Genomic DNA, 7,646 nt, shown 5'->3' on the forward strand with positions numbered 1-7,646 from the left:
GGAGACAGTAAGCAGCATTACAAGCATCATTCTCTGATTCTATAACCTCATGTCCAGGTCTCATTTCTCTATGAGCTGTATAGATGACAAAGTAAAATGAACAATATATTAGATAAATAAACAAATATTGAAATGGAGTTCATACCCATACATGGATTTTGTGCTTCAGTTTTGCTCTGGTGACTAATTCAGTAGTTTAACATATAGGCCAGAATGAGTGCTTAGCATATCAATGCAAAATGAACAAAGAATTAATCAGGTTTCTTTCAAAAAATAAGGAATAACCTGAAATGTATGCTCCTTTAGGCCAAAGTTAATGAAGGTTGCAGGCACCTTTCCTCAACCTCACAGTCTGTTTCACATTTATTTGAAATGCCTCAGAAATCTGTATTGGTGCAGTGTATGCAAGTCTGCACCAATCTGATACCACATCATTTAGCCCTGAAAGAAATCTACTTTGGATTTGAAGTATGGTATTCCTCAATTTTGGCTGTCAAACTGGAAAATAAAAGAAAGTCCTGTTGCATTAATTCTCTGGACAAACGAGAATATTCCCAGGCTCTCTGTATGTGTATTTGTTCATGTTTTAGCGTTTAACCTGAGCGAGACCACACACGATGATAGCAACCATATCACAGCTATAATAACAAAATAAATAATGATACAGGGTCAATGACAGATGAAGCTTTTAAAAAGGTATTTTAATAAAAGTGTATAATATTTTATTATAAATCATATTTTTGAAGTTGGAACAATGCGTTTCAACAAAACATAAAACATAATTTCAGAGTTTTTAAAGTCATTCTTTGACTGTGTTTTCAACCTCACCACCTGAAAAATGTCAGGTGGCGACACCACATATTTGGAAAAATATCTTTATATTTATTCTATTTATCATGACATTTTAGGCAGGTATACTTTGGTGTGTCAAGTTTTGAATTAATAACAATCTAAGATTATTACATAATGTTGGCCAGGAATTCCATATTTTATTATCCAATATTGAGTTGAAAGACAGAAAAACTCTTGTACAAATCTTAAATAAATCTATGACGTACATAAGCTTTGTACCTTTATAGTTCCCAACCATTCTTTCACTTTAACTCGTTATTTTTTGGTTTGAACAATATTTTACCCGGTTGCACCTGGCGACAGCATAAATAAGGACAGGAAATGATATATAGGATATATATTCAATGGAAATTGCATCATGATGAAATCATATTTCGAGATATCGTGACACACAATTATGTCATCTCAATTGATAATAACAAGCACTACAAATTCAACATTATACCGTGAGATATTTACAGTTTTATATTTTTGCAACAGTTCTTGCCAAAAAAAAATGCCAAAGTACTCAACATTTTTCATTTACAGGACATGCTTGCGATACATATCGTTATTGAGATATGAAAAGACCTATAAGGATAGAAGATTTTGGCCTAAATATTATTTTCTGTATTTTTAACACACTGCATCAGACCAGTACTCTGTATGAGGAAAGAACATCTCTACTCTTTTCCCATCAGAGATGTTGTCGCGTCATTCACACAACAAATCTGGGAACAAATGGATATTTTGTTGATTTGTGTTTCTGTGGAAATAGAACACAAGAGACATCTCCTGTGTATTTGTTGTTGTTGATATTGATAAAATGCTGGGCATTGAGTGTAAACGTTAAAAGTGTTATTGAAGTTGATTTTTGGTGCTTCATCACCTCAGAGTCATTGCTCCGGAACACTCACTGAGTCTTTCTCCCACACCCGTGCGGTTGCAGGGGTTAGTCTGCTGCTGTCGGGATTGCCGTATTTCCCACGGACACTGGAAGGCATCAGCAGCCCGGTGTTGGGAAAACGGGGGAGCGGAGATGGAGGTGGGAGGGGCCTGGCACGGCTGACGTCACCGGCTGTGTGGAGGAGTATAGGCTGTGCTGTCAGCCCAGTGTCAGTCTGATGAAGATTGGCATGCAGGTAAGCTGTCATTCATTTTCAGTGTCAGTGCATGGGAGCAGGGCTTTACCACTTCTGCGTCCTTTACCCCTTCCCCACCCCCCACCCCCCTTCATTACAAAAGGCAGGACATTATTCATACAGTCAGACAGACAGGCAGGCCAGAGGGAGAGAGAGAGGGAGAGAGAGAGGGAGAGAGAGAGAGAGAGAGAGAGAGAGAGAGAGAGAGAGAAGAGAGAGAGAGAGAGAGAGAGAGAGAGAGAGAGAGAGAGAGAGAGAGAGAGAGGGAGTGGGGAGTAGAGGAGGGGGAGAAAAAAGAGAGAGGGAAAGCAGAGGAGATGCATTTTTTGTGCTGGACTGAAAGACCAGTGGATTTTGTCTTTTCTTTTGCTTGATGCGGCGTTTGGATTTAAAAAAAATAATAATTTCAAAAACATTGTCTGTAATGTGTGTGATGCAGGATGTAGGCTGTGGTATTCGGCGGCGGAGGTTTTTGTGCAGAAGGTTGTGATTTAGAGAATGATCCTGATAGTGAGCGGAGGACAGAAAGGAGCGCATATGAGCTGCAGGAAGCTGCCTCTTTATTACGGCTCTGTTAATTAGTACCGACGGGCTCCGGCGCGTTCGGATGCTCTTTAGATCCGCACTGAATCTGTGATGGGGTGAATCTTCCGTCCGTGCAAAAAAACCCAACTGTTGTGTCTTTCCCCTGCCACTGTCGTTTCCTTCATGTTAAAGTTACGCGCTGTGTTTTATTCCAGTGAATGTGCTTTTATTTTGAATGTCAAAATTGGTGTGTTCAAAAAAATATTTTCAGTGTAAAATATATTACACGAAGATTTGATCCAAGTTAATTCAGCATTTGTACATCATATCATTTCTTACAGAACGTTTCTGTGTGTGTGTTTGTGTGTGTGTGTGTGTGTGTGTGTGTGTTTGTGTGTGTGTGTGTGTGTTTGTGTGAGACTACAGCATATCAAACTGAAGAAAATATGACCTTTAGTTGGAAATGTAGCTTTTAAAAAAAAAAAATCAGTGATTGAAATAGCTCAGGTTGTGTGAATACATTGTGACTTGTGCCTGTGTGTCTTAATTTTCTGTTTGCAGATCAGGAACAGCAAAGTCAAACAAATTAGCAATTTTACTTTTTCAAAAGTAAAACAAAATCGTTTTTTCATTGAAAGCTAAAGTCTTGCATTTTTTCCCAGGAAAAATGTAAAGCCAAAACAATGCTATTTTCTTTACTTGTCTGTATTTTCAAAGGTCACACTGGGAGTTTATTTGTGAATACATCTTTATATGAAGTGTTTCGAATGCCCAAACTATCTGCACCGCAGTGAGCTTGAATGTTTACTCTCAGCCTTTCTGCAAAACCTCTCAAGACCCAACACTGGCCCTCTTTGTGTGCCACTCACCACTTTCTAGATGACTCGTTTATTCCACGAGTGCTCCAGTGACTATTCTGCATGAAATGCCGTCAGTGTGATTTGACGGAGCCGGTGTCTTGTCTCAAATACTGGGGCCTTTTTTGATTTGAATAATCATCCAGTAAAAAAGGCACAGATTTACAGGTTCTTTGCCGTGCCTTGGTAGTTTTGTGAGTTGCATTCAGCTTGGTTCCCTGCCCCTCAAATATCACATCATTGTACCTGTACATACACAGATTTGGCAAATACATACATAAATATATAAATATAACTCCAGTGTTACTTAACTTTTGCAGTTTCTTTGTTGTCATCTGTCAATGGTAAAACATGTTCCAGCTGCATATTGCAAAGTAAAGGCCCTTCACAGCAAAGACTATAGTCTGAGTTTACATTAGCTGAATGAAATATGCCTGAACCATTTGTTTACTAATCATCTGCTTCCCTGAGAAATCACAATGGCGATTTAGACCACTTTAGCTCCCGCCGTCAGACACATTTGGCAGGTGCAGAGTGCTGAGCATAAAATCCCATGAGGAGCTAAACTTGCAGTCCCTGTGAAAGCAAATGCTTTGAAAGACACTGTTGTCGTTGCTGTGAATTGCTATTGAAAGACCAAAAGAAGGTCTGTCACTTTTTACATTATGCAGATACCTTTGTCAGTGTCTGTGCTGGGAATGCATTTAGACAGTGCAAACACACACACAGACACACTCACACACACACGCATGAGTCGAAACGCATCACTACTAATCACCCTCAGTGATGTTTGTTCTTTGTTGTGATGTACCCCACACGGCTTTACATATTGTCAGATAGGGATAATGCCAATTTAGTTTATCCCCAAACCCTGCTGAGATCTTAATTGATGATTTGTGTCATTGGACAAGCAGCCCAGGGGCATATTTGGTGCTGCAAAATACTCAGACGGTATTTGCATATTCCCATTCCTACTATATGGGTAAATTACATGATGAGGTGTGATGCTGTGCGTTCCTGCAGCTTTTGGGGCGATAATCACTAATAAAGTGATTCAGTCACACTAAATGAAGGAAGTAAACAGTGCGAGAAGAGCATATGTTACAAACCAATTTAAGCATTTATGTATGGCCATAAAGCAATTGAGGAAATTAAACCACAAGCAAATGTCTTGTCATTTCCTTGCCTTTGCCTCTAATTCCGACCTGCATGGTGACAAAAAAAAATTCCATCATTTTGGAGATGTAAGGTTATTTTGAGGGTCTTGTACTTTGCAAGATTCATGTTCTTAGCAATCAGAAGTGAGGGCTCACTTTCTTAAATCAGGCAGGAGAAAGAGAGATGATGTTCAGAATTATTCATAAGGCCTTAACCTGCTGGGTATCCTCGGCGGAGTGCATCTAGGTCCTGTTCCTGGCTTGTGGGCAATGTGATGGAGGGTAGTTCTTTCTTGTTCAATAGAGCAGCAATCCTTAAAACAATTGTGTTGTGTTGCATGTTTTGGCCATGTCTGGGCCCTCACAGGTCATGCCCACTAAGCCCGCTTGATCCCTATTGCTCTCAAGAGGAGACAGAGGCCTGTTTATACTGTCAGACAGCTCAGCTTAAGGACAGCCCTTGCATGCTTACCCTTGCTCATTCTGCAGCCAGTGCTGCGTTGGCATGGCCCTAAGTAAGCCACCAGGGAGCAGGGTCAGAGAGAGATGGATTGTCTTGATTTATGCTCCAAGGGGAGCAGCAGGCAAATTTAATGATCATCCATACTGTCAACATCACAAAGCTTTGTTTCTGGAAGGACATAGAGATACCATGAAAATACGTGCGGGGTGGTTCCCCAGCACGGTTGGCACATTTGAAAACTGCAGTCGGACAGTGATGTTATTACAGGAGCAGTATGCTGACACATCAGTAGAACATTTAAAAATACATTCCCCCAGTTTCAAAGGAATCTAACAAAAACTCTGCACACATTTAAAAAGAGCCTGCATAGCTCTCGATCAATATTTTGTTTTCCATGAATTCATCTCAGATGATTTTACAGCATCGATCTGATAAAAATTTGGTTTCATACTCAAATCCTCAGCAAATGACGTATAGTATTGCCAGAGCTCTAGCTTTGGTGTCACATAGATCAAGAACACGTGTTGCACAGGAAATACATGCAGATGATGTCATGGATATGTAAAACAATGCCAGTCCTTCTGGTGCCTTCCTAATGAAAGGGTTCCCACACATTTTCATGGAAAAACCTTTTCCGTGACTTTTCAGGAACAACTAATAACATTTCCACAATCATTTACAATGTATAACATGAACTGAGCTGTGTAGTAAGCGTTACCCCAAGTGTTCATTATCGTATGAAAATAAACATCCACCTCTCCTTTCCAATCTCTAATAGTTAATTATGTTCGAATTTACTTCAAACACGTCAAACTACAGGCACAGTTAATACACTTTTATTATTATTATTAAACTTTACAAGCACTTTATTATTAAACTTTACAAGCACTTATAGCAGAAATGTACCCTCAGTGTGTTCCCAATGCGTTTACATCAATGCGTTTATAAGTCATGCATTATTATCAGATTTTGGGATTTAAGTCTGAAAAACAATGCAGCAGCATAAGTTTGTAGCCTACATCTGACATAATATTTCATGACAGTTTGTACCAATCAAATCGGTCATAAGAGAGGCACCAAATATAAAATGTACACTTGCCTGGCATTATTCAGACACATCCAACTCAAACTGTATTCATGCATATTAGAGCTGCGTAACGTCCACTGCTATGGAAAATACATTTGGCGTTGTGTTACATTGCGTGGAAGGATATCCCCCGATGAGTACTGTAACAATTGATTTCATAACACACACACACACGCACACACGCACGCACGCACACACGCACACACGCACGCACGCACACACGCACACACACACACACACACACACACACACACACACACAAAATTGCAAAAACTTTCAGGGACTTTACTAATTCCTAAATTAGATTTTGAATGTTGGAAACCTGTAATGAACATAATTGTTTTTCAAAATACTTCAAGAGAAAGCACATTTTTGTCCTTTAACAACACAACATACTGTATAATTACAACAACACATCCTTCCCTGACATTCAAACATCCTGTAATGAAAAAAAGAATACCTACATGTAATAAAAGTCTGTAGGCGTCTTCAGTGTGTGATTCGGTGATTGACTGAGCTCGAGCGCGTTTAAATCAATTGGGTCTGCAGACAGTCGAGCAAACTTTTAGAAATGCTCTTCTCCACACAATAATATGTGATGTGTGCTTGAACAGTGAACGTCACAGCATGCAAGAAGTCATACAAAGGCTTTAGTCATTAGGTAATGATTTTAGCATCAGTGCTGTGATTGCATTCCTTTTTTTTCAGACAGAGGAAATGAAAACCCAGCAGGGAACACATTCCATAAAGTAAGTCGCAGCCATGGCATAGAATGAAGGACTCCAACACGGCTTAGACGTTTCACCAGCAGGATGCACACATGAGTGTTTACTGTGAGTGAGATTTCAAAGATGCATAAGAAGTCGACTATTTCCATCCTCTAATGTTTTCAGTATCCACAGTGGTCCAACTTGCTTTTGATGTCATTATTTTAGCAGTTAAAAAACAAAACAATTAAAACATATTATTTTTAGACATCAGTTATTATTCAAAGATCAAGCACAAAATCAAATTAGCAACAGCTTATTATATATTCTGCATTTAAAGACCTTTAAGAAGAGTGAACCTCATTGTGCCTTTGGTTCTTATCTCCGGTGGAATGTAGATAATCCTAATAAATGAGTAGAGCTTCACACAGAGAAAGATGAAGCCTGTCAGTAAATCCTGAATTTATTATATTTGAGAGTCCTGCTAACAGCTGAGCTGGGTGAGGTTCAAAATATTTGATTTGAATTAAACAGCAGATCATAGCAGAGAAAATCCCACCAAGCAGTGTGCGGCTGCATATTTGTGCTTCCCTCGGAAATGAATAAATGCATGGGCCAAAATGGTGTCACTGCCATTGAAGATCTCCCCCAGTGCAACACTCTTTGAAAGTAGCCTGAGTTCTGAGTGAAATGTCATCAGTGCTGGTTTTCCATGCTAATAGCATCGTCTTAACACCATGCATCAATATGTTCACACAGTAAAAACCGTAAAAAGGCAATTGCCAAATGTAAATGTATATTTGCAGCTCAGTTTCTATTATCCAGTACTGGAGATATATTTACATCTCTCCGGTCATAATGTCTGGTGAAAATAATT

This window comes from Echiichthys vipera (genome assembly GCF_963691815.1).
Source record: "Echiichthys vipera genome assembly, chromosome: 14".
NCBI classification, from domain to species: Eukaryota; Metazoa; Chordata; class Actinopteri; order Perciformes; family Trachinidae; genus Echiichthys; species Echiichthys vipera.